Consider the following 27,389-nt stretch of genomic DNA (forward strand, 5'->3'; position numbering starts at 1 on the left):
TTTAATGTCAAGTGCTGGTCCCCAGGGTAGGTAGCATATTTAGTTCTCTCTTCCCATTTAATTTTATTTTTTATGATAAACTTTAAATGAACTCCAGAGCTCAGCTGCTGTTCACAACTTTCCAAAGAGAGCTCCGAAAACTGTCCAAGTAACATCTTTACAATCCTAACATCAGAATCCACAAAAATACATACATACATCCAAATCCTGAGCTATCATGAAACAAAATGATAAGAATTTATTTTGGAGGGAAAATGTCAGGGAAGAAGTGCAGCTCAATAAACCTTGAGAAGAAAGGTGTGATGACCACGCAGCTTTGACCAAATTCATGGCAAACACACAGACATTCTCAGTTATGCAAACCTGGGGTGCCCACCCTTACTGCTCCTGCTAACAAGATCTGTCCTTACCGTGCAGTTAAGTTTACTGACAAATTTATACTTGTTCATGTTTTATTCCATTAAGGTATCATAAGTGTCTTAAAGCCACAGACAACAGCGAACCTACATCAGACATCCTCGCTCCATGCATTCATTGAATGCAAATTCAGACAAGCACTATCAAAATTCTGAAGATCTTCCCCCTTTACTCATGCCATAGGTATGTTCATCTCCATTGCATTCAGCAACTCTTGTCTCTGCCCAAATGACTGAGAAATCCTCAGCTGAGCTTTCGTGAGCATTAAGATGTATAAGACATTTAAGCCTAAAGCAAAGGTCATCAGCACAGCTTTAAGAGAAACATTTCAAATATTTATGACTGCCCACTTCCTAACTGCCTTAAAATCTGAGAATCTACAGGGAAGGTGAGGTCTAAGCTTGGTCTTAAAGTCCTTGGATAGGTAAGGACATTGAGCATGGTTAGGCTGCAGTTCTCACAAGGTCCAACACCTTTCCAGAGGTTGCAGTGTTTCTGCAGGGTCTGGTGTTTGCCTTATGTTTAATCACCTGCCCACTCTTCCATCTTGTTCCTAGAGGAAGAAAAGGGTGTTCCTAAACTGTTTGTTATAGTTAAACATAAAAATTCAGAATAGATTTTTCTAGTCAGTTAACCATATTCTTGAGGGAAAACATAAGGTAGTATGATTATTAAAGAGCACTCTCAGTAATAGTCACATCTTTATTGTGTCAACCCTTTGCCAAAAAAAAATAAGATTTATAGTAAAAGCCACTTACATTTCTTCTTTGCAGAACCAAGCCATCTGCCTCCAATATACCATCAGCCCCTGCTAGATGAATTCACACATATTTTAAAGCCCCAGAGTAACCATTAGAATGAAAATTGGACACTACTTGTCATTTGCAAAGCTTTCTTAACTGGAGAGGCTTCCCATTTGTTCAATTAAATGTTTGCATGTGCAATACACTTTACGAAATGTATCCCAAAACAGTGAGGACTGAAATAATCTTGGAGGCAGATGGCACAGCTGTTCCATTTAGAGCTATCCTCGGCAATATATGAAGTGATGGACAGGATGGGGAAGTGGGAGTGAAAACTGTACTATGAAGAATATTATCCATGGGTTTTAGCAATAAACAAACCATTTCAGTGCCAATCTTCCCTCCCCTATTTTATGTAGCTGCATGACTCACTTGAGTTTATCCAATTAGAAAATACCCATTTAATTCAAGTTAACCACTGAAGCCATGTAAGGTTTTCCCCTAAGAGAATCCATCCTTCTGCCTCGAAATCTAAGGGAGCCTGAAAATATGTCTCTTACACTGACACAAGGAGGCAGATATTTGTATGGGCTGAGAAGACAGCCTGCATGCAGAAGTGACACAGATACCAGTAGGAACGGGGAGCAAGTTTAAGCCGCCGCTTATTTGCATGCCTCTCACAGAGCAGAAATCATTGCAGCATGCTCCAGATGCTGCAAATCTCAAGATGCACATCCAGGGCTCATAATTAAAACTGAAAAACATTTTCACTGAGGAAAGGGAGGAAAAAACCCAGAGCTATCCCAGATACTCTACATCTGTTTTGACATTTCTGGGGCGCTGATCTGTTCTACCACCTCAGTATAAGGAAATTCCAAGGAAAAGGCAAAAAAAAAAACCCTCACAGATACAAGATCTGAAAGAACCTGATGAGAGCATACCTAGTTCTGTACAGCACCCAGACTGGGGTCAGAGGTTCAGTAAACTAAATGAGCAAAGTAATCCAAAAATGTCTTAAAAAATATTTTTCAACCCCCATGAAAGAAAATAGGGTAATATGTAGAAAGATATTTAAAACATGCTGTCAGGAAAGGTTTTCATCTCAGAAAGCACTGCTTTACTGAAAAACAAAGAATGAGGATCACATTGTCCATTGCAAGCCAGCACATATCCCACAGAAGATTATCCTTAGATGCAGAACAAAAACCACTTGGAGCAAGATAGATCCAAATCCTTATATCCACAGGCAGGAAATTACAGCATCTCAGTGGAATCCCAATCACCTTTTCTGCAGATTTAATAAAACATCAAAAGTCAAAAAAAGTTACAAGACCAAACCCAGTTAAAAAAGAATCATAGAAACCAAAGGACAGGTCTCACCACCTCCTTTCCTCCCCACAGCCTACTCTTCCTGCTTTCCTCTTCAATCCTACAGCCTATTAGAGACGTTCACAGCTGGAGTGCTGCTGAAAACAGAGAAAATCTGTTTTGTATGGATTCTCAGTGAGATGAAGAAAGGTCTCCATGTGACAATAAATGGCCAAGGAGAGAATGCTGAAAAGCCAAAAAGTACATCCTGGTTCACCAGAACACCCAGTTTGAATAGGTTCAGCTGGAGACTCTTATGCCTAATGCCTTAAGAAAAATTAGAGAGGAAAAATCCTGCCAGTGTACAAGTCAGGGAGGTGACAGGGCACTTTGGAAATAAATGGCACTCTGCGTATCAAAAGATTTCTTTGTGACAATGAAGGGGCACCAGGTTGGACATTCAGTAGTGTATTACTTAGAAAAATATTTCTTGACCTTGCTGTTTCAGTTTAAATGCTTCCCTCCCAACCAGCTCTTTCCCAGTGGTAATCTTATAAAAGATGTGCCCCAAGGGACAAGTTTCTAATAATGTTCTCATCTTGCTTTCCAAGCACTTACTGCAACCGCAGGAGCAATTTTAAAATAAGTAAATTCATAAGCCTCAACCTCTCCTTTATTTGCAGGAAATTTTGGCTGTGCTTAAATTATTGCAAACTGTACCATCACAGAGAAATATATTTAGTTTCTAACTCTCATTTTCTTACACTGCTGTAAACAGCACAATGGAAACTCCAGACAAGTGATGAAAAGTAGGTGTCCTAATTTACTGGTTTTGTACCCTTGCTTCGTTTCCACTACATCTTAAAAGGTCAATATCCACATATGATTCCAGTAATTCTAATGACATAAAATGACTATCCACCAAATTTGTAAATATGGAAGTCATCACAAGGGCACAAAAGCACAGCTAATCCAGAAGTAAAACTGCTTCTGCAGAATACATCTACAAAGCATCAGCAGGAAGCAGAGATGTGCATTCTAAAAAGCATTTCCTCTTTGAATCATCATTCCCATAAGAGAAGTTTTCCCACTCTTTCCTGCCACCCCTGCAGCTCTCTCATCCTCAGGGGAGCAAGACATGGGACAAGTTATCCTCAAACACAGCGCTATGATAATGGCACCTGCCCACCTTCAACTACTTGTGTTACTCTGCCCTGGCCAGGTGCCTCTCTCAAGGGCCTCTGACAAGGTTCAGGTCCCTCAGTACATGCTAACTACTACTCACCAGCTTCTGCTCCTGATTTTTGGAGAAGGAGTGGAATTCAGCTCTCATCCACACAACTGCCACCCAGTAACTCTCCACAGTTCACACCTTTTAAACAGCCAGATAATGATGAAGGGCAGAAACTTGGAAGCTACGGTAGACATTACACTGATGGACTGGGAACTGAAGGATAGTAGGGGAAGATTCCCACCTAAAATCTTGAAATATTGCAGGAGGAACCAGGTCACTGATACCTCTAGGAAATGTGTAGTGGAGCACTGATTTTTCCTTACCACCCCTACATCTTGTGGGAAACTTTTCACTTTCTCCTACAAGAAAATAAATTAATTGCTAGAAACTGTGCAGGTGATGGGGGTTTTCCCCACTCTACTCCAATGATCTTCAACCTGCAAGTTACCACAGTGGCAAAATGCATTTCAGTTTTTAGGGTTTTATTTATTGGAGAGACTGAGGGGGGGGTGGGAATAAGGGGGGTGCAGCAGCCTGGTTGGCTTTTTTGGTTGGTTCATTGGTTAGGGCTTTTTTAAGTGACAACTAAAGCAAAGGTTCAGCTCTTCCAACAGAACAGAAATGAGCTTTTTGTCATAAAAATTGTGGATATCAGAAACAAAGGAAGATAGCAGTTATATTTTTTCACTCCTGTAGGGGTTCATGAACCCTCTGTTGGAACCTTATGTGCCCCCTACTCCCTTCAAGACACAGAATGAAGTCTCAGTATCTCAGAAGATGGATGTCCTCTTTCTAAAAATAACCAAAGAAACCTCAGCAAACAGCCAAATTCCAGCTGTATGCCTGAGGTCTTCAGAGGAACAAGACCATGCTTGTCATGGTGCCTGACCCATACAACAAACCCCTTTCTGCACTTTTGGGACACCTAACACTAAGGGAAAAAGTAAATATGAAAATTGAAGATGGCTCTTCAATTCACTGATCTCTTGTTACCAGAAATGGTGTGTGGACTCTGTAATTACAGAGAATTCAACGAATATAAAGTTAGTGTAGAGTCAAGGTCCCAAAGCCATGTACCTCAGGTAACTCTAAAGGCTGAAGCCTGTGTTAGTCCATAGTGCTCCCCAAGGAATGAAAGCATTCCTCGCTTCTACCCAGAGAATACAACCAAGTTGCTTATCACCAGACCCCTCTCCCTATTGTATCTTCGGAGAAATGTTGTGACCTGGCTTTACTTTTATCATTACTTCCTCTGCTAAAAGGCTACTTCCAGGTTGTGTTATTGTTGCTCCAGCAGTGGAGAGCGATACATTAGGCTCAATTTCAGCAATGCTTAAAAGTTCTGTTACTCAAAGCACAAGACAGTTTTTCTAGACTCTGATGTCCCCTCCAAACCCCCTAGATTAAACTACAGGAGAGGCCCCTACACCAGACTTCTCTTCTGCATGGCACTAAGTAACTCCCACTGAAACACTTACCAGTCACATAGGTTTTTATGTAACAAAAATAAATCCATAAGAAGGATTAGATATCTTAAAAATTTTAATACCTATAGGTTGACAGTAGCATTATAATGGTGTATTAATAAGATATAGACTTGCATGAATGGTGCTCCACCAGCAGTGAGAAATAAAGCTCTTCATTGCTCAGATCAGAAGTGTGTAAACTTACATTTTCCAGCATTTACCCTTAACTATGACACAAAAAGTTCTCAAGATGGGGACCACTGCAATCTGCCAGAGGGTGAAACAACTACTAAATCCTGCACTTCTCATAAATTATTATCTCATTCCTTGAACAATGAAGCTGCATGAATTTTGCATGTTACCTCAAGCACTTTACTTTACTCCAAGAATAACAGTTCCATTTCAAAGCACTTTAAGCTGAATCCCCATTTTATCACCCATACAAAATGGCTGCCAAAAAATAAAATAGGCAATGAGCACAAGAAACAGACATTAATTCTTACAGCACCATCCATAAGGAAATCCCAAATTAATTTCAAGAAATATATCCCCTATTTAAAAGTAAATAAATTCATTAATTCATTAATAAATATACACATTTCCTAAACTAAATTGAACTCCTTGCACCTATTTTAGGTGTCTGTGGAGCATTTCCATAAAGCTCAGTATATATTTAAACCTTTTAGTCTGCAAATTTTAGTTAAGTGAGAGAATTTATCACTGTCGCTGAGATAAGACACTGCTTAGAAATGAGTAGTTCAGTTCACCAAACTATTAGAAACTTGTTCTAACCAGTGAATCAAAAACTTTTTTTTGAACAGCACAAAAATGCAAGAGCAAAACTGACGGTTTCTGACCCATGATGGTTTGCATCTGACCCCCATTTTTCACCTCTTCTCTCACTAATCCTGAATTTAATTATCTACAAATTTGTACTTACTCAAGGCTAACACCTAATTTATCTATGGAAATTTAAATCATCCCATGTTAAAATAAAGTTTCTAAAATAGACAGGTTTGTCAGCCCTTAATGAGATCGTTATTATTCATATTAAGTGGAGTTGAAAGTGAATTAATAGCAAAATGCTTCCTTTCATTTGCAGGGAACAAGAGGGATGACACAGTTTGCAGATATCTTTGCAGTGTGGGACCAGTTTGCAGTAAAACCAAAAGGTCTTTCAACCATGCAAAATCCTGCTCTCAGAGACCTGGAGTACATCCCAAACATTCTTCCTAAGAAAAACCACCTAACAAAGCAAAACAGCATAAATCTTGAGGATTTGCTCCCAGCTGCTTAGAAGGTGATAGGACTTGAAGGGGCTCATACAAAATTGCATCTTCTCATAATATTGAGCAATAGGAGTTAACCGTGTCACATTGCATTTGAGATTGCCACATGCTAAGCTATTCAAGTGCTCAGTATTAAGAATTCACATCAGAGGTGGCCAGTACAGGGCAAGTTTACTCTGTCAATGACCAAGTTCTCAAATTCACCTAAGGGATGCTTCAAGTTTCCTTCTAAGGGGACAGAAAAAGTCTAAAACATGAAGGTGTGAAAAGGGGCGCAACAGCTATGTAACACTCAGAGGCCTGGACAGCTAATTGGAAAAACGGGACATTCGTAATGAACTTGGGATCTTCAAGAAAAGAGGAAAAAAAAAAAATAGTAGGGCTGTGAAGGACGACCAGGGGATTGAAGGACGACCAGGGGATCATGCTCCTGCTTTCTAAGGTCTGGAAAGTGAATAACTGACAGGAATCAGCAAGCCTCCTCTTACTGATTGAACACGCCTGTCAACACAGAGCCCACCACATCCCTGCCCCAGGAAACCCCTTCCAGCGCTTCCCCGTCGGGCAGCAGCTCGGGTTTCCTGCCCGTGACCCTCACGCCAGGCCCCGCCGCCTCTCCGGGCCCGCGTTCCCGGCCCGGCAGCGGCCCCTGGCGCCCGCCCGGCTCCCGGGAGCGGCTCCCGGCCGGGCCCGGCCCCCGCAGCCCGCCGGGGGCTCGGCAGGGCGGGCAGGGGGAAGGAAGCACAGCCGGGCCCCGCGGGGTCCCACAGCAGCGGGGAGGGCCCCGAGAGCGGCGCTCGCAAGCTCGGCGGCTGAGAAAGGGCGGCGAGCAGCGGGAGGCGGCTGTGTGGGAAAGGGATGGGTTGCAAAGGGAAAGGGTGGAGGTGCGTTTCCAAATGGGGGAGGGGGAATATCCAACAAGTTTTTTAAAATTATGAAAAATGGAGGCAGCGCTCAAATAAAAAAATTACAAAGGTAGCCCAAATAACGGGGAGATCGTGTGTTTCTGGTGTCACTCTTGACAGGTGCTTACTCTGTTCTTGAATACCTCCTGTTGCCGAGTCCCTCTAAGTCCCTCTTCCCATCCTTTACGTTTTAATCACCACAGATTTCCCCTAACGCTTTGCCTAAGCTAAAGGCAGCAATTCAGGTCCATCAGGTCTCATTGTACTCACCACAGGGACAGGGAACACATCATTGCCCTCCTCTACAACACTCTAAAGAGGAATGCCATGTTCTGAGCCAAACATCATCAGCTTGCTCCAACCTGTCACAAAGTTTGCCAGAGCTCTCTGATGGTGCTCTCTGCTGGGGCGTCCCCAGGAGATCACATCTTTCCTGAACACTCCATACAGAATAGCTCACAGAGCACCAGCAGTGCCAGGACAGCAGTGTGAAGCAGTATGTCTGCTCAGCACATCTGATTGACTGTAATCCTGTATGCTATACACTTTAGTAATATATTTGCCTCTTTTTTTGGTGTCATAACACTACTGATGCATATGCTACTTGTGATAAATTACCATTCCCTACCTCTTCTTTTGTAGGGGAGACCAGATTTACTCCCCTCCCTGAGTTATATCCACTAAGTTACTCCCCCATCCTGCTTCTGTGAAATTCATTGTTCCAGCTTAAGCAAAGTATCTCATACTTGTTCTGCTGAGCTATATTTTTCTTCTTCCCTTCTATTCTATGCTATTTCTCTCTATTACGCACAATTTTCTTGGTTTCTCAAGCTATTTGTCATTTCCAAGCTACCTGCAGTTCTTTTGAGCCCAGGAAATTTAACATCCAGCACCAGTACACTCAATAATCATCTTCTGTAACTTCTCAGCAATATAGGCTCCAGAACACACTTTCCAGGCTTACTTAGTTCTCCCATTTTGAAGGCAAACCACTGTAAATACTGCGAATTTCATTTCCATTCATCTCTGCACCTGTTGTATAGCTGTCTTCATCTAAAACACACTTGTCTGGCTCAGAGAGTTCGTTCTGTCTTCACAAGATGGCCCATGCAATCTCAAGGTCCTTCTCCACCTTTAGTAACCTCCACTCCTACAGTGGTCCTGTACAAAGACCTGTACAGGGAGAGGTAAAACAAAGGACTCACCCTGAGGTCTTCTAGAAATAGTGAATACTCTGGGAGGTCCCATTGTTTTAAAAACTTTATTGACAGTAACTCCAATGCTCCTTGCCTCAGTGCCAACCTCTGCTAGCAATCTGTACTTTGCTAGAAATTGACGGGTTTTTTTTTTCCAGTCAGCGGTGCCTGAATTTACAGACACACCTCACAAACAGAATCCCACCTAAGACAGAGTTCTTGCATTGTAAGCCAGGCTACAGGGACAGATATCATCATTGCTATATACTGTGGCACACTGACATCTCTGCAAGGTGCCATATCAGCTTGTTGTCTCAAGCCAAGCTAACATGGAAAACAGACTTTGGATTAGAAGTAGCTCAAGTCAAGGTACTGCAGCACATGAGCAACACAGGCACACAGCTCTCAGTGCTACAATGATTACATTCACCCACAACAAGGAATAATCACAACTGACCACATGGGCAGAGCCCACTTTCCATGAGCTTCAACATGAAAACTAGCTAAGCTTCTGAGAGCATTCAGGGAGCATATTTCAAGGCCATGATCTAAAATGAAAGAAACAAAGATGGGAGTATTACTTCAGAAATATTTCCAAAAACAATCTTGCAAAGGTCAATCACTTAATACTCAATCCAATCCACGGCAAGTCAGCCACTCCCCTCTCCTCCCCAGCTGATGGCCACTTTTAACAGAAGCAAAAAGCTAAGCTCAAAGAATTAAAATCTTAAGACTTTTTGTGACAAAGCAATGATTTCAGTGTGATTTCACTTGCATAGCCTAGGGTGGTCCAGTGCTTAGAACAGCTAAACTGAACACAAAACACAGCCAAGCATCTCTGGATGTATGGATCCTTGTGACTAGACCAGCTTCCAAAAGAAGTGTCTAACTTCCAGCTAATGTTTCCAGTGCGATCTGCCTTCTGTCCTTTCTACTGATCTGCTACCCTAAGCAAAAAATTTTGGAATCCTTTATCAAACTAAAATTCAAATCCAGATATTTCTTGTGCCAAGAAGTGCTGTCACCACTGCATATGCCATTCTCTCAAAATCATAAGTATTTTAAGTAACACAGATCAATATCAACCATCAAAGACTTCAGGTGACATCTGCTGACATCTTTTATGCAACAGGTACTATTCTGAGACAGTTCTTTTTTTCACTCTCTATCCAAGCCAAACCTACATGTTTAAACTCTATATTTCTTATACCACAGGTGAGCTTTTGTATTGGGACCCACTCTGTTTGCTCCTACACACTGATACTGTGACAGCCTTAAATATCAAACCAATTTGGATCAGGAAACCAGCAACACAATGGCACTACTGAAACTCACCACATTTTTTTGGCTAGAAGTACTTGACTATTTTGACTTGACAGTGCTGCAAAATATCAGGAGCCAGATGAAGCTTTTTGTTATTTAAAGCAAATATATGGGGGTGGGGGGGAATATACCCTTTCAGCTGCCTGTCTGGTGCTTTAGAGGTCAACAGGGCAAGTGATAAACATGAAACAAAGCACCCATTCTGCTGACTTACCCTTATGCTAAAAGCAAACTCAATTTTTAGCTCATTTTCAAGGCAGCAAGTACTACATCCACACCTTAGAGTTATTTGGCTACACACAGGTTCACTGAGCTGTGTACTACTGCTCAATATGCCAGATAAACCCCATTATATAGAACACTGCCCTTTTTTTCAATTATTATGGTGATTGTGAGAAACCACTACCAGAAACATGACTGCAGACAAAATTGGCATATTGGCATGATTTCTGAAAAGAGTGCACATACTCTGTTTAATTGCACATTTTCCAGAGGTTATGTACTACCACCTGCATGTGTATAAAAATACATAATAAAAATACTGCTGAAGAAGAGCTGTGTTGCATGGGCAATAACCTTTTCTCATCGCAGTCTTATTTTGATTGATACCAGAACACTAGATCCATTGCTGGGAGGGTTTTTAATAACAGTAAAACATACCAACAAATAAAATCAGCCATTATTATATACAGTAAATGGCCTCTTCAGCCTGCTAGAATGATTACATTCACCCACAATAATAAATAATCATAACAGACACCCAGAGCTGGATCCTGGCACATAAGCTAACCATGCAAAAGAGGCTCATAGCTAGCTTCAGCAGCTGGCTGAAGATTTCCCAGAATAAGCTTCATCCTGGAAGCGATGGAAATTCAGAGCTGAAGCCTGCCTCCCACCTTGTAACACATACAGAAGAACAGCAATGAGGACAAGGTATATTGAGAGTCCTACAGCTTTTGCAATTCACATTTAGCTGCAGCAGCAACAGCCCCTGCTACACAACAGTCAAATAACCCATTCATTGTGTTACTCCTTTTTCTGTCTGAGGGCAGATTTCTGATCTCATGTCTCAAGGGAGAAATTGTTAAGTATGAAGTTAGAGCTACTCTGGAGTTAGGTCTCTCCCAGTCTGTATTGGTACCCTCTTTCCTTTGCCAAAGGCATCCCTGAGCTCAGTCTGGGAACAAGAGCATTCATCACAACCACAGTTAAGAACTCCATTATGGGAAACAACACCTTCCTTTGTCAGTATCTACTGAGGGCAATAACAGGACACACTGAGAGGACATCACCTTATAATACATTATTAGTATGCACTTTGTGTTTAAGGATTTTTGTCTCTTTACAGTTCACTTTCTTCCAAAGTGTTATTTTTTTGTCAGCAAAGCATTGAACTCCAACAACTTCGCACACGGTTTGAATATCTGAATTCACTGCCCTCACTCTTCAACCTCGCAGAAGGATTCGGCAGGGAATGCCTGAAGTTTTCCATTTGAGGCAGAGCTGGGGATGCTGCTGCGCCAAGGGGACAGGGCTCTGCCTTCGGTGCTCTTCTGCTGCCATCTGCAGGCTCGGCTGCAGCTCTGATCCTGCTCGTTCCCCCTGACACTCTGCAGAGCCAGCCCAGGGAGCAGACTAGCCTGGACTTGAGGCATTTGCCAAATATTCAGACAGTCACACCATGTGTTTCTGATACGCCACAATAAAAGGGATGCTTCGGACCAGACACGCAGGGGATTCTGTTTTTAAAGAGATCAGCACACAACAAAAACAACAACAAAACAAAAACAGAAAAAAAAACCCCATTGTCTTTGAAAGCATTCAGTTTCACATGCACTGGGTCAGAACACAAAGACCTTCTGGGGGTCCTTTATCCCACAGCTACTGTGAAAGCAAGTTGTGAGGCAAAAACCAATTGCCAGCTTGGATGCACAGAACCAATCTGCAAGACTCTCTGCCTCTGAAAATTAAAGAGTACTATGTTACCTAGGAAAGGCTGAATCATTTTATTTACATTAATAATGCTTTCAGCTCCACAACCTACAATAAAGTTTGGAACAAGATGATAACCAAATTTCATGCTTCACTGCACAGGCAGATCACCCTTGCAGACAAAGGAGCATTTCTCACGCATAGCCCTCCACACTTTATACACTTGTACTACATTTTAAGGTGTTCATTTTATTTCTTTGCCTTTCCCTGAAGCATCCATTCATATAGAAATTAGAATACCAGATGAGAATAACCAAGATCTGAGCAAGCAGAGAAAAGGCAAATGTAACAAAACTTTCTTCAGTTAAAGGACTTCAAAGGTACTATAGTTTCTTGCTATAAAATAAGTCCCATATTAAATTTATGCCTGTGAGGAACAGATAGGTTAGAAAACACTGCTCAAACAAAGGTCTACTTTCCTGTCTTGTATCCTATTTCCCTGTCCTTTTCCTTACACAGATCCTTTTCCCAGCCCCAGACTGATCAGCATTATCCTACACATGCAGGATAAAACACCCTGCCTCTTCGGAGCGTGGATTTGCTCACAGAAGGTGGTGACAGCAGAGCCTATTCACCAGGAAAAGCAGCTCCATCAGGAAGGCTAGACAGCGAGGCAGTTTTTCCAGTTTGCCAGTTACTGACACTTTTTAGTCAGCCATTTGAATACTTTTTTTATTCCAAATGCTGTTTACACAGATGAAGAAAACATGATTCTTCACGGTCAACCTCCTAAGCTCTGTAGGAATCAGTTAGGGAAGATTTTTATGGCTAAAATGCAGTTTAGCAATTTCACCCAAGCCAGCTTTTGCCAGCCATATCGTTTCAGGGTTATCTGAGACATCACCACTTCCCAGTCTCATTACAAAGAAAAAAAAAAAAAAAACAGTCTGCAGATGTTAACATTAAGATGGTTTCTACTGTATTTTTCAGACAAACCCCAAAAAGTTCTTATTCTTGGCACAGTTTAAAACGCAGAGATGAGGCAGATTCTGTCTAAAGACAAAGCAGCTGTTGAAGCCTTTACTGTGTCCTCAACAGGAAGAAAAAACAAAAAGGGCAAAAGGTATACTTTTTCAGAGCATCCTCACATCACCTTTTTCCAAGGATGCCTAACCTCACTAGTGAGAGCATCCATGTCCCTATTAGACAAGTACAAAAAAGTGATTAAAAAAAAAAATCAAACCTTTTTTATATGAAGAAAAAAAGTCAATGTACACCATTAGAAAGCTTTGATACTCAAGCCAGTTTTTAGAAACACTGTTATGAGTTCTCTGTTACACGCTTCTGAAAACTCAAATGTACCCTCATGATGCTGACAGTGCTCTAGCAGGCATGAGTTTCTCAGCACAAATCACAGGACAGAGACCACTGCAAGCAGATTAAGTTGCAGCAGATAGAAGGGGAATTAAGCTCTTTTTTGTTTCCCAGGTTTCCATCTCTTGCAGGGTGAGGAAGGCTCTCCCTAGCTGCTGAGGGACTGAAATGTCACAGGGCTGTGGTTGGAGAAAGGAGAAGCGTGAGTTGCAGCATGCCTGATTCCCAATTACCTCAGACTTTTCTGGGCCAGCTGCAGGCATGACTCAGCTTCTCACAAAGTAGCTGCCTAGCTGCAGCATATTCATATACAATCAGTGCCAGTTTCAGCTTTCTTCAGTAGGCCAGGCTGTTATTTGTGCTGTTCAGTGCCATAAACACTTGAGTCACAGCTGAAGCCGGGCCAGATACCTCAGAGGGAAATAACATCTGAGTCAGGGGCATGATGGATGTCCAAGGACAATTTCACCAGCACAATTTTACAGTTTTCTCATGTTTGTGAGTCAGCACCACAGATCAGAAGTACAGAATTGTGAAAGTTTCTTACTGCAAAGAATGTTTTGTACTTAACAAGCACTAGGAATAACTTTCTTCAATGTCAAGACATCAAAGTTGTGGGCAAGCACAGGTGTGAACACATCTGTTGTAGGATGCTATGAAAGGTGGGAAACATATTCCCCTAGCACTAAAAGAAACTAAAAGCAAAACAGAAATGCCACTTGATTTGCCTTATCTGCTAGATGTTTATACTTCTTGGGATTAAAATGAAAGATAGCAGACAAACAAATAAGCTGATTGGTAGCATGGTTATTGCTTATCATTTAAATCTGTCCTTCAGGGAATGCATCTTGTTGAGTTAGGGCTTCCTTTCATTCCTAATACACTCAGAGTGAGCAGTTTGGCTTCTGTAATTCTCTTGTGGAGGACAGTAGAAAGTGCTATAGACCAAGTGAGATGGGCTGGAGATTTTGCAACTACATCCTCTGACACCCAAACCAGATATCTGCTGCTAAAAAACTTCAGAGAGCTAAAGACCCTACAATAGAGTTTGGCAAATTAGAGAAGTAAACATTAATAAATTACAGCTACTGTAGTTTAATATTTACTTTATCCTTGTCTAAACGTTCTCATCTATTAGAGCCTTTAGGTTACTGAACGCTTCTACTGTATATTTAAAAGAACCAATGTTTTGGCAGTGAGATCCAGTTGTGGCACCAGTTTAAGAAGTTAGGACATCTCATAGTGGCAGCTCTTTTAGTGCAGTACTGATGCCCTCAGTGCTGCTTGACCTCACCTGAGCAGGTGCATGATAGTAAGCAGCCTCTTTATTCCACCTGTCTGGTGGTTGTTTTCTTTTCTTTCACAGATTTGGAGACCCTAATTAACACAAAGCACCCAGAAAGCAGCAGATCACCAGCCCAGAAAGTCCTGACTCTCAGTATCTGATATTAACAGACCACTAGAGGCCACACTCAGCTCACTTGGTACCCTTGTACCAGCAGAAACAGGACCCTTGCCATTAAAAGCAGGGCTTAAGGACTATACAAAGCAGAGACAGCTCTGGATATTCCAAGATAACACTGCTATGCACCTGGGTCATGTGGCTGAGATCTGAGCAAGAGGAAGAAATTTGCTTGCCTTCACTGTTATCATCCCACCCCAGGTGCTGACCTACCCTGTGTCCTGAGGACACCTCCCTTCCCCTAGCCCAGCAAACCCCACAGGTATCCTGTCATCCCCCACGGCCCATCGCAGGGATTCTGGGACAGCCCTGACCTGAATTCTGTAGGTGAGTGTAGGTAAGACACTCTTTCTTTTAGAGAGGAGCCTTGCTAAACATTTGCCTCAGATACCAAATGGTACTTGAACAGGAGCCAGATTATTGCTCAGCATTCTCCCTTGCTTTTTTGGGGTGCATCATAGAACAGTTTGAGTTGAAAGGGGCCTTTATAGACTATGTAATCCAATCCATCTGAAGTAAGATGCAGGGACTTTTTCAAGTAGATCAGAGTTCTCAGAGCCCTGCACAACCCGACCTTTGATGTTTCCAGGAACAGCATCTACCACTTCTCTGAGCAACCCATTCCAGTTGTTTATCACCCTCATTTTAAAGACTTCTTCCTTACATTTATTCCAAATCAACCCTACTTTCTTTAAAACTGTTTCCCCTTGTCCTGTTCTGAAGCCCAGCACATGCTCTGAGGTGACCTTATCGTAGCCTTTCAGTACCTGAGGGGACCCACAAGACACCTGGAGAGGAGCTGCTTACAAGAGCATGCAGTGCTAGGACAGTGGCTTTAAACTGAAACAGGGTGAGTTTAGATTAGAGTTGAGGAAGAAATTCTTTACAATGAAGGTGGTGAGGCACTGGAACAGCTTACTCAGAGAAGTTGTAGACCCTCATCCCTACAAGTGTTCAATGGCAGGTTGGATGGGGCTTTGAAAACCTGGTCCAGTGGAAGGTGTCCCTGCCCATGGCAGGGGGTTTGGAACGAGATGAACTTTGAGGTCCCTTCTAACCCAAGGCATGCTATATTTCTTTGATAACAAGAGGGGTGCCAGCCCTGTGCTACAATCCATCTCACACCACTTGCTATAAAGTTAAAAAAGAGTGAAGAGCCTTTTGTCAGGTGTGAAGAAACTAATTGTATTTGACTTAGCCTGTGGCCCCACCACACTAGACATAGCCAGGGGCTTCACCAGCCAGTGCTGAAGTGGTGAGGACAAAACTAAAACAGCAATGTCAGGGCAGAGCTGGGCCTCTACAGAGTTGGAGCTGCTGTGATGGTAGAAGGGGAGTGCACATCTGCTAACCCTAGAGGACAGTGGGCACAGGGGCAAAAGCCCTGAAAGCCCAAGCGCTGGCAACTTATGGAAGTAGCTTTCAGTAGCGTGGAGATCCACAGCTTGAACAAAGTCACAGCAATGTGATTCGGGCAGAACATAACAGGAATGTATCATCATAGGTTTTTCCTGTCCTTGTATTCCTCTCCAGTCATCCACTATCCATCATCACTACTGCAAGACCACAAGCAGGACCCTTAGACAAAACTGGATATTCTCCTTTAGCTTTTTTGAAAAGGACACAGAGAAAAATCACAAAGTGGACAAGGCCATTCTGGTGCTTACCTTCAGGGAGTTCTTTAAATTTGCACCCTTTTCACAACCACAGAAGGCCAAAGTACAGCCTGGATTTAGATAAGAGAATGCAAAAAAAAAAAAAATCAACTACATGACAGGTGCTGAGAGAAAAACCATTGTTAAAACCTGGTTCCTTTGTGTGACAGATAATGCTCATAAGGAAGAGCAAGTACTGAAGTTAATGGGAGACAATGAATGGAAATGGCACTTGGTATCAGCCATTTCAGCATGCAACAAAGGAAGACTGTTTAATTAAGAAGGTGCTTATTAATCTAAGTTGAAATTTATTATTGGACAACACATAAATGGGCTTATGTTGCCAACACACTCTTATATCCTATAGTTACATTTTGATCCATCTAACAAGCTTCTGAACATACATTGTAAAGTTAATTAAACACCAAGTACACAGTTTCTCATTCCGATATTTTCTGTAACATTTCAATTAAATACTGTCTTGGGCATTTTAAAATCACTATGTGAGGAATTCTGTGTTTTGGTTTGATTAATAATACAATTTGTTTTCACGGAGCATCTTCCAGCATTCAGCCTTTATGTTCATTTAAAAAAATACCCGAGCGTATTCCATAATGCTAGATTAAAATATTGTTAAATGTTTTTATTACCAGGGTAAGATACACTATATTGAAGCTATTTCTATATATTAGGGGTATTTTTCTCATTAAAAATGTTGGAAGGGTTGATTATAAATTATAGATAACTCAAGCGTACCAAGGAAAAACGTTAGAAACACAAAATATCCAGATTTCTTTCATAGATGAAAGAGCTCCATGTTTCACATGTTCCATTACTCATTCCACCTCTTAAATTTGAATATCTCATTACAGACTTGATATATCTTATGATAAATATTTGGGGAAAGAGAACAGCAGCAGCAAACATTCAGTTTCACAAACCTCACTGCAGCAGAGCAATTGCGTGGGGAACAAGCAACACTGCCTACAAAGCTCACAGTGACTTGCTTAAAAGGGCACATGCCATGGCAAGGACACAAAAGAAAGTTTAAAAATATTAAATATATTGTAAGGTGCTAATGAGGTAGAAACACAGCTAGAGAAGGGGAAAGAGAAAGGATGCATTAAGCAGAAAAAAATCCTGTGTGCCTCTACCAGAAAACCAGAGTGGGTTTTGTTAATGCTAAACTCTCCCTCCAATACTTTCCAACAGCACTAAGTCAGTCCACAGCCAGGATCCATAAGACACCTGCTACCCTTTGTGGTATTACCTGTTTTCACTTACTCCCAAGCCTCACCACTGAGGAGTAGTTCCCACACTCTCTCCCTCAGGCTGGTACATATTTTGCATTTTACAGAGCAGCCCAGCAAGCCTTTCCATCAGCCTCCAGTCCCACAGACCAAATCCACCTGTAGCAAGGCAACCAGAAGAGTTACCAGAAAGCAGCTGGCCCAAGCCCTAACACCTGCTTGCTCTTCTGCCCCTCCAGAGCAGCGCAACAAATGACAGGCATCATGTTTCTGCCAGTCTCTACCTTTCATATGAGATCTAAAACCTAGAGCCTGTCTAAATGGTTGCTTAAAGTCACACAGTTCCCTCAATACTCCTTTCTTTCCCACATTCCAGAGCTGAGGGAGTATCTCACTATTCATTGTCTCCTGAGCAGGCAGCATTCTGTCAGCATAGCGCCAGCCTGAGTCAAGTGCAATCCTCCTTCCTGCTGATGCTCACATGTATTCAATCAGGGCTGTTAAATTCTCATGACACTTAACTGAGCACCACCTTCCTCCCTGCCTGCTTTCGAACAGGGTAACAACAGATACAATGCAGGAAAATAGGGGTATTCAGCCTGAATGTATAGCCACAGAGTTATCCTTAAATAATGCTTTGATCTTGAATTTCTACCACTTCATCCACTCTCCCCCAAAAAGTAAAACCCACAATTCCTGCAGCAATGCAGTCTTACAAATCCTGATTTCTTTGGGCTCGGGGATTTTTTGGTTTGGTTTTTTTTATCGCAAGAGCAATTTCACTCTCCTGCCTTTGCCAGGGTGCTGACCTCTTTAGAAGTTTAAGGAAAGAGTTGTTTAGTTCATGGGGGAATCTGACATCATTTCCAGTTCAGTCAAATTTTCCATGGGGCATTTGAGCTGATTACTCAGTGATTGCTCTACTTCTCGTGATGTTTCTCATTCACAAACTAGGGCTGAAACCTCCCTGTTGAGTTCTGTCACCAAAGATACTTGGAGGCGCACCCCCTAAGGCTTTAAATCTTTAACAAACTAGGTAGGAAACCATGATCTGAATTAGCTAAGAAGGTCTCCTCCTTCCTCCCCTTGAAAAGGAAAAAAAAAAAATTAGCATTTTTTTTCTTTCCCTGAAAATAGATTTAGATTTGAAATCAGCAACAACAAACATTTTAATACTGTATCAGTCCTTCTTGCAAGGCATACTCATAGACAATATTCTGGAGAACATAAAGCATGCCTTGCTATCATGTTTGATGGTATCTTAAGCTATTACTTGCTCTGCCCCCACTGAGAAACCAGAGTGAAAGGGGGAAGTGACAGTTTAGAAAAACCCTCAACCAGCTCACTATTTTTCTTTCACAACCAAAGGAAGTTTCATTCTGTGGCAGAAAGAGGTGTAAGCCTGTTTGCCTTGTGAAGATGCACTTCACGTCCACATGCCAGGGGTTACTCTCTATGGCTCTGGTAAAACTACACAGACACCAGGAATATTGTGGCCCAAAATGATTAAGGTCATTGTAAATGACACATCCCACTTTCACCCACAGAGCTATGCAAAAGCCTCTAAAACATTAAGGAATGAATTTCTAATTCTTCAAACCAGGAGAACTGAGAAGCTACTGTTAGAGAAAGCATAATCTATCAAAAAGCTCACCTTTTCCCTAGTTCCACATTTAAGCAGAAGAACCTGTTATCTTCTCCCCAGCCACACTTATTTTCTAATTTTCCTTTTCAGCCATTTATACCCTTTCAAAACAGTCAGTAAAATGTATTTAATAGCTTCCAGTAAGTCATATTCCTGACAGTAATACCTCTACATACTGGTGAGTTCAATTTGTATCCAGCCCAACAACTTTTAACAATGCAGACAGTCTCCTGATTAAAATTGCACTGAAAGAGCACATAAAACAGCACACACATTTACTGTCTTTTTATCAAAACTTCTAAGAACCAGAGCTGAAAAAGCAGCCTTTATGAACAAATGATCTAGCAAACCTCACACAGAATAGGTATGTGCATATATTGCTCTTTATATTTAACCATGTATAGCCAAAGAATTAAAAGTGCCTTCCCTTTTGGATAGGAGCTGCACAAAAGTATCTGCCGCAGAAAGGCAGAGCCTACATTCATGGATCTGCAGTACTGAATTCAATTAGTCTGATTTTCCTGGGTCTACTCTAGATAAAGAAAGCTTTCCCAGGAAACTGCACTTATAGTCCAAGTGATAAAGGAGAAGAAATTTAGTGCTCTGCTTTGAATCATCACCTAGATGCAAAAACATTTACTTATCACAGGGTAGATGCCCAAGTAAGTCTATTATCACGAATTATGGAATTTTGTATCCTACTCCCGGCTGAAGTCTTGTCAGAATCCAAGCTAAATATCTTAACAAAGAGCAACAAATCTGAACAAGATTAAACATTAAATCTCAATCAATCCAGATTAAAGATTTCATGTCACCTAAACACATAGTAAAAAGTTCATAAAAGACATTAAGACAGCGCCATAATTGTAGTCAATATTTACTTAAACAAATGTCTGCATTTATAGAGCAAGCACTGCATACTTTGGAATGAGGCACATGTTTCCTAGTAACTGACTTTCCACTTGCTGCTATCAGACATCCAGGCACAATACACTTATTTGTGACCAACACTTGTTTGGTTTTACAAGGTTGAACAGCTCTATCAGTCATTTGACATTTTATACTTCCATTTCTTTTTTTATCTGTATGAGGTTTTTTTAAAAGAAGACTTCATAAAAAGGAATTTGTCTGTGCATATATATATAGATACACACAAGTGTTTATAAATACAGAAATATATGCAAGCATGCACCACTACCCTGTACATGTGTGCAATTATACATTTACTCTGTCTCAAATTTAATATTGCTGCATTATCTCTTACACAGTCTGAAACACAATTAGGAGAAATACTTTTCCAACTGTTTATGTTTATTGCCAAGTTTTCCATTTTATCTGGATGTACAGAACTTCAAAGAGGAACTCCTCCAAACAGATTCTGTTTCTGCCAGGTTACTTGAGATGCACATTAATAAGCTGCTAGTATCACGGATTAAAGCTACTCTACCCAAGCATTATTCACTTGAGCTTCAGGAGCACTTGTGCAAAGTTCTTTGAAGATGGTCAGTGTAAGAGGATTCTACTTCAAGTAGTATTAGATGCTGTTCTACTCAGGTTTCCATTCTTTAAAAATACCAGTAGTACTGATGTAAAAATACTCCCATATAGCCCGATTTTTTTAACTAATCAGCTCATCTTGGAATTACATGCACAGTTTTTCTCTCCCAGCAGTTACAGAAGACTCCTCTAAGATCCTTAAACAGGATGTTACTCCTTTGCAGAGAACACATGAAAAGTATCACTGCAACTCCCTTTCCTCCTTGTTCTAACTCCTTTTTTCTTGTGTGGCTATGTCCTGGACCCTGCATCATCTCTCCTGCTCCTGGTCTTTCAAAAACGAGCTTCACTTCTCCTCTTGCACCCCACACTCTTCTTGTTTGGGAATAATTGCTGTGTCAGTTTCTTTCCCTTCCTGCAAACCTACTATCCTTTAACATTGTTCCCCCTCCTTACAAACATCCCCACAGCGGGAAAACACTCCCAGCACAGCCTGCCATGCACATGGCAATTTCTTCCTCTCATTTAGATTCAAAAACCAAGCACAACTAAAAACTGTTCTGTGTGTTGAAAGAGGGTGACTGATCACTTTAAAAATGATCAGTGGTCAGAAAGTAAAAGACCCCAAATAACCAGTTGAAGACTCCTCATTTCCTCATAGAAAATGGAGATGGTGTCACAGGACATCCAGGCAAGGCACACAGCTGAGTTTAGCAGTCACAGTCACAGAATATTCTGAGTTGGAAGGATCATCAAGTCCAGCTTATCACCCTGAACAGGACATCCCCAGGAGTCACACCATGAGCATTGAACTGTGTGTGTTCATGACCTTTTTTTTTTAAAGGAATCCCAATCAGAAAGACGCTGAGAAAGCAATGAGTTTTCAGAAATATTTTAGTACAAGGCAAGCTAAATAAAGTGGCCACATGATGCCAGCATTGTCTGGGAAACAGCAGAAAATTCCATTCCTAATCAAAGTATGTGGATTAGTTTCCTTTTCATTCTAACGATGTTTTTTTAAGTTTTCTTTAGTGTGTACACATCCACCCTTTCACTTCTCATTTTGATGCAACCTTTTCTTTGAGACTCTTTACAGCCTGCTTGGATCACTCCATGAAGAATGTCAAGCCCCCTACTCTTTATTCTACCAGTACTACAGAGTTTCAGCAAAACTGTGCTCAGCCATCTCATGACTCTCACCCCCTTCACAGCTTGTTTCTGCTTTCTGCTTTGCATGCCAAGAATCAACTCAAACTTTCTGCTTTTACATACAAGGAAACCCCACAGAATGGTGCATTTTCACCTCAATACTTGGGTTTGTTTTCAGCATAGGTCATTACAAATTTTGATCTGGATTACAGGAAAGAAGAGAATAAGGATTTTTTTTCCCTCCAAAACAGAATCCTCCTGCCCACCATGTTTCTAAGTTCAAAATTGTCTAGTAAGAACATCCAAAGTGTATTCTTGCTCCCTTCCATGGGACCTTGCTTTCAGCTTTGTGATGTACACACACTTCCCTCATTTTTCCTTAAATGTTGAAAATCTTCAGAAAGAGCATAGAACTAGAATCATAGAATCATTTAGGCTGGAAAAGACCTTTAAACATCATCAGGTCCAACCATTAGCCAGCACTGCCACTAAAGTCCACCACTAAATCATGGCCCTGAGTGCTACATCTACACATTTTTTAAATATCTCCAGGAATGATGACTCAACCACTTCCCTGACAACCCTCTTCATCAAGAAATGTTTCTTAATATCCAATCTAAACATGCCCTGGTGCAAATTCAGGCCATTCTCTGTCATCCTATCATTAGTTACTTGGGAGAAGAGGCAAACCTCCACCTCACTACAGCCTCCTTTCAGGTTGTTGTAGTGAGAGATAAGGTCTGCAGTAGCCCACAGGCTGAGCCACACTCTCTGCTTCTAGCAAAGCTAAATTTTTCAATAATTTGGTCCCTCTACTCTGAGACCATAACCTAAAGAATTCTGAAGACATTGTTACGCTGTTAAATGGAGGCTTATTTTTTTAATAAAAATTAAAGAGACTGAGCACTTCTGCTTTTTACTGTGATATCCAGCAGATACAGACTTTTTGCCCAACACTTTTTATTTCTCTGTGTATATGTTCACACTTTTATAAGAACAATTTCTAGGTGGAAGAGTTCTATCTTACATTTTTTAATGCATTTGAGATGCATTGATTGGCAGGCCAATTGCACACACCTTGACCTACCCAAATAAAGCCACTCCAGGGTTAGAAGCTGTAACTTGAACTCCAGGCAGAACCTCACTTGTCTCCCCTCTCTCACCCCTCAACAGGGCCTTGCTTTCCTTGCCTTCACTTCTCACTGTGGTGCACTGAAACAGAGCAGAAGTACACCCACACCTGCTCTTCTCAGGCAAAAAATAACTAGAAAATCAGAACAGCAGCATTTCAAAACTCGTGTTTTAGAGGAGAAATACACAACACCCAAGGTCAGACATATCAGGTACAGACATTTGGCATAAGGATAAATACTTCCGTTTGAAAATCTTCAGCAGATATTAACTGGAGTCCTTATTCAGCTAGACCTGCCATACAACCCTGGTATTCATCTCTCCTCATACCAAATGAAATATTTCAAATGGCTCACAACCATGCTGATCTCAAGACTCACATGCTAGCACAACAGAAGTTGACCCCTGTTACCTCAGACTCTGTGGAATTGTGTCAATGCAGATTTCAAAAGTGCATTCAAATTCCCTTCACAGCAATAGGAGGATGAGTAAAGATATATTTACCTGTTTCATTTCCTCATTATATTCCCCAGTGCCTTAACAAAAGAGGTGCTTTCAGGGAGGAAGGTGCTAAAGAGAGCTGGCCAACAGCAGTCTCCAGCACTCCCAGCCTGTTTGCCCACCTTGCAAGGGCAAAAGGCACCTGCTTTGGTGGAAAAATCAGAGCTTTTAACCCAGCTGGGTCTCATTCAGTGTTGCAACCAACAATGACCAGCTGCAACACTGTTTGTCCTAGTACCACATCTACATTTCCTATAGCTTTGAAAATGAAACCACCACATTCTTTTCTATTTCTTCAATTTAAAACATCTATTCTTTCTACAAGATGGGATAAGCCCATATTAGAAGAAAATCAATATGAATTCAGATAGAGCTCTTTGTGCAGAGTCTACTCTGTTGAGCATACAAGGAGGTGGAAGAGCTGGGTTAAGTGACATGAGGCAGGAGGGGGCCAAGCCTGGGTGCTGCTCATTGTCAGAATCCTCCCCTCAATATCCCACCAGTACTGGTGAGGCATGACAGCACAGCTTCTCCCATCTCTTTCAGCCAGAGTGATGGAACAGGAGTGATGTCCATGTCCTGACCACCACCCCACAGGTGCCAGCTTGCAGCTGGGACTGAATTACAATCCTTGGAGGCTCTGGGTGCCACAGTGCCAGACTACCCATTGATTTCAACTTTACACAGTGCTTTATAAAGCCTTGTCATTTCCCTGCAGCCCCACCATTTCTCAAAAAACCAAGCTAGCATGCTTAATTTCCACAGTTCTGCAACAGGCAGGTGTACTTTCCAATAAATGAGTGGCATCTGCCCTGGAGGCAGATCCCAGCTCTCCTGGAGAGCTCCAGTACACAATTATGCCAGGCAATAAAGACAAAGGGCCTTTGTATTCTTGGCCACTGCTAATCATTCCTTCATATCAGAGTATGTTCAACAGCTCTTCCACAAACATTTTTTTTTTAGTTAAAAACACAAATGAATTTTCAACACATTCAGCTTTCACATGCTGAATTCCTTCTGCCCCAGAGGTATATGCTATGAAATTAGGGCACTTCCAGGATGATGGGAAGACAACCAGTTTGTTCATGATACAAGAATCCATCACAACTTCCTTCACTTCATGATAAATAAGGCATCTCTGCTATTTTATTTACCCAGACATTCTTGGTTTAACATTTACAGCATTTGAAACAAGTTCACCTTTCAAGAAAACTTTTTAAATGTTGTGAAAGGGAGGAGGATGGCTGTTCAAGCAGGTTGGATGATCCTGTTCCACATCAGAAATCTAAAAAAGTGACATAATTGAAGTGTCTGGAGAGTATTACAATCACTTGGGGTTCACTGTCTAGCTCTCAGTACCACATAAAGGAAGCTGCCTGTTAAGTAGGGAAAGAAAATGGTTTTGCATCAAAAGCTGCATCAGTATAAATATCATAATACACAAGTGTCAGCTTCTGCCTTTTATTTAGACAATGAAGAGAGCAGAGAGCCTATCTTAATGTGAAAAATTATATGCTTCTGTCAGAAAGACAGCAAATTTGAAAGTTGCAAAACAAAAAAAATTGTAACATGTTCTTTGCATGAACTGAATTCAGTTACACCTTACAAGATGCATATTTGGTTATTATAAAAATCCCAGAAATGCAAATTAAGTAGTGCAAGAAATTTCAGGTGACTTTTTGTTTCCACTTACTAACATCAATTGTTGAAGCAGATAAAGCTCTGCACCCCTGTTTTAATTTAACAATCTGTTCCTTTTAGAAAGGAATTTCTAGTAGAATTTCAAGTCTTCACTTAATGCTATACAAAACTTATAAGCTGACAAAATGCTGATCAGTACTACTTCAAGAAGAGATGGGGAAAATAACAAGAATTTCATTTTATGACTCCAATCTTTTTCTTATCTGTAAAGCTAAATCATTTAAAATATTCATATCTTGGTTACAGTATGGCTTTCAACAGCATTGAAATGGAGAATACTCAGAATGCAGTTGAAGAGTTTTTCTAACAATTATTCTGGTCCAGATAGCAACATATTTTTTTATGCTTAAGGTTATTACAAGTATCTGTCATCCATTACACATAAGCATATATTTGATGTGTATCTTTTCATACAGCTCTGTGTCAGTTGGCTATTTGTTCACACTATGTTGATATTGGAAGAGTGTTAAGTGTCCTTACCATATCATGGTATTGCTTCAGTTTCCTGGCAAAGATGTCTAATAAAATATCTGCCAGAGCAGCTTTGCAGAATCTCTGGAAACTACTTCACTTCCTTAAGTGACTTGGCAAATCTTTGCTAGCAAAGCCAGAGAGCATAGATGTTTGGATTCCTACCTGAGTTCATGGCAGAATTCTTTTAGCTTACAGCGTGCCAGGAGCTGGGACATTTGTTTGTGCATCACTTAGCACAGCAAGGTCCCAGATCTATAGCACAGAGCAGCAGCAATATCTGAGAGCAGAAGTTTCCTCTTTATCTGTCCCAAACCCCACCTGAAGGCACTGCATCATTTGCAGTGCTGGGCTTGACTGAACCACTTGTGCAGCCCCTGGCCAGCCTGCGTCAGAGCCAGGAGCTGAGGCTCCTGTCACTGCCAACCCAGCTCTGAGGGTCGGGACACAAAGTGAGGGAGAAGGGAAGTGGGAAACATTGTATTGTTCATAGAGGTTATTTGCTGTTTAAGACCTTGACTCATGGGGAGTTCCCCATGAAGGCAGAGAAAACTGTAAAACCACATGATCACATAATATTGTAAAAACCCTGACCAAATGCATGACAGAAATTCTTGGGTGACTTTCAGGAAGTTACTGTGAACACCCCCTCATGAGGGGAGCAGTGACATGCACACCTGCCTTGCTCTGCCTTCCACCACAGTGCCTGTTTACCTGGCCACACCTGGAGAGAGGACAGCGTCCAGACAAACTGGTGCAGCTCTTCAGGTGTGCTCACCATGGCACTGCTGAACATACTTGCCCAAAGAGTCTCCAAACCTGACCTTCAAGTGAGCTCCTTATGACCAACACATGGACAAGGCAGGTTTAAACAGTATGGCTGCAAGAGGCTCCATGTTTAAAAGGGCTCCATCCCTCCCAGTTGAATCCAGGCCACAAGGTACCAGCACAGCTTCTCCTTGCCACCACATGCTAGGTAACACAAACATACACACAGCACCTCTGCTCTGCCTAGAGCTACCTGCACTGACAAGACCATCTGCCTCTGAGAAGGGTGTGTTTTCACTCCAGAACCAAAATCAGATCATATTCTCATCATGGTTGAGCAAGCACACAGATCTGTATATTTAGGTCCCTCAATATGTTCATTCAGCACTGAACTATTTTGATTGCCATGCTATAATACGAGGAATGTGTCTCTTAGGCATGAATGTGTTGACACCATTCAAGAGAATTAAGAGGCAGTATTGATTATTCCTGCCAGAATCAATTCTTATGACTGGCAGTAAATCCAATCAGATTTAGACTGTGACTTGGATGCCCTGAAGCATGACACAGTTATTTCAAGCTCAGACAGAATGTGTTTCTATAATTTATATCTCCACCATGTGCTTGCTGGCATGGCCATGTAGCCAGAGTTGCTGGCCCAGGAGCCGCCAAGAACAAGACACTGGGGCCACACCAGATACTACCACAGCACCATACAGGAACACCACTCACTCTTACACCCTCCTACCCACCAGCCATGCAGCAGGCAAGCTGGCCAGTCTCAGACTGAGGCAGCCAGAAGGACTGGTCCACAGTCAGCAGAAGTGGAGTAGCCCAGGTGAACTAAGAAGGATGACCCTGTAACCATTTTATGTGGGTGCAAAGCATTTCTTTTTTCTAGAAACAGCTCTGTCTCTACTTGGTTTGGAGCAGCCAAAAGAGACCCCTGAGCCAAGAGAATCCCAGGCATCC

At 41.6% G+C, this 27,389-nt stretch overlaps 1 protein-coding gene across 15 annotated transcripts in view; it reads right to left on the reverse strand.

Annotated features, from left to right (window-relative positions):
• ZPLD1 (zona pellucida like domain containing 1) overlaps nucleotides 1-27,389 on the reverse strand; it is a 105,093-nt gene that overhangs the window by 62,967 nt on the left and 14,737 nt on the right. For 4 of the 15 annotated variants that reach the window (XM_064410629.1, XM_064410637.1, XM_064410640.1 and 1 more), the window contains exon 1: nucleotides 23,481-23,690. The exons of 1 other annotated variant lie outside the window; for it this stretch is intronic. The gene's annotated coding sequence lies outside the window, so the exon portion shown is untranslated. Of the gene's footprint in view, nucleotides 1-5,530; nucleotides 5,619-6,945; nucleotides 6,963-16,316; nucleotides 16,376-17,574; nucleotides 17,714-23,388; nucleotides 23,800-27,389 lie in introns of those variants that run through there. 10 more of the 15 variants (XM_064410630.1, XM_064410631.1, XM_064410628.1 and 7 more) reach the window with 8 other exon arrangements.

Source organism: Passer domesticus, chromosome 2 (genome assembly GCF_036417665.1).
Source record: "Passer domesticus isolate bPasDom1 chromosome 2, bPasDom1.hap1, whole genome shotgun sequence".
NCBI lineage: Eukaryota > Metazoa > Chordata > Aves > Passeriformes > Passeridae > Passer > Passer domesticus.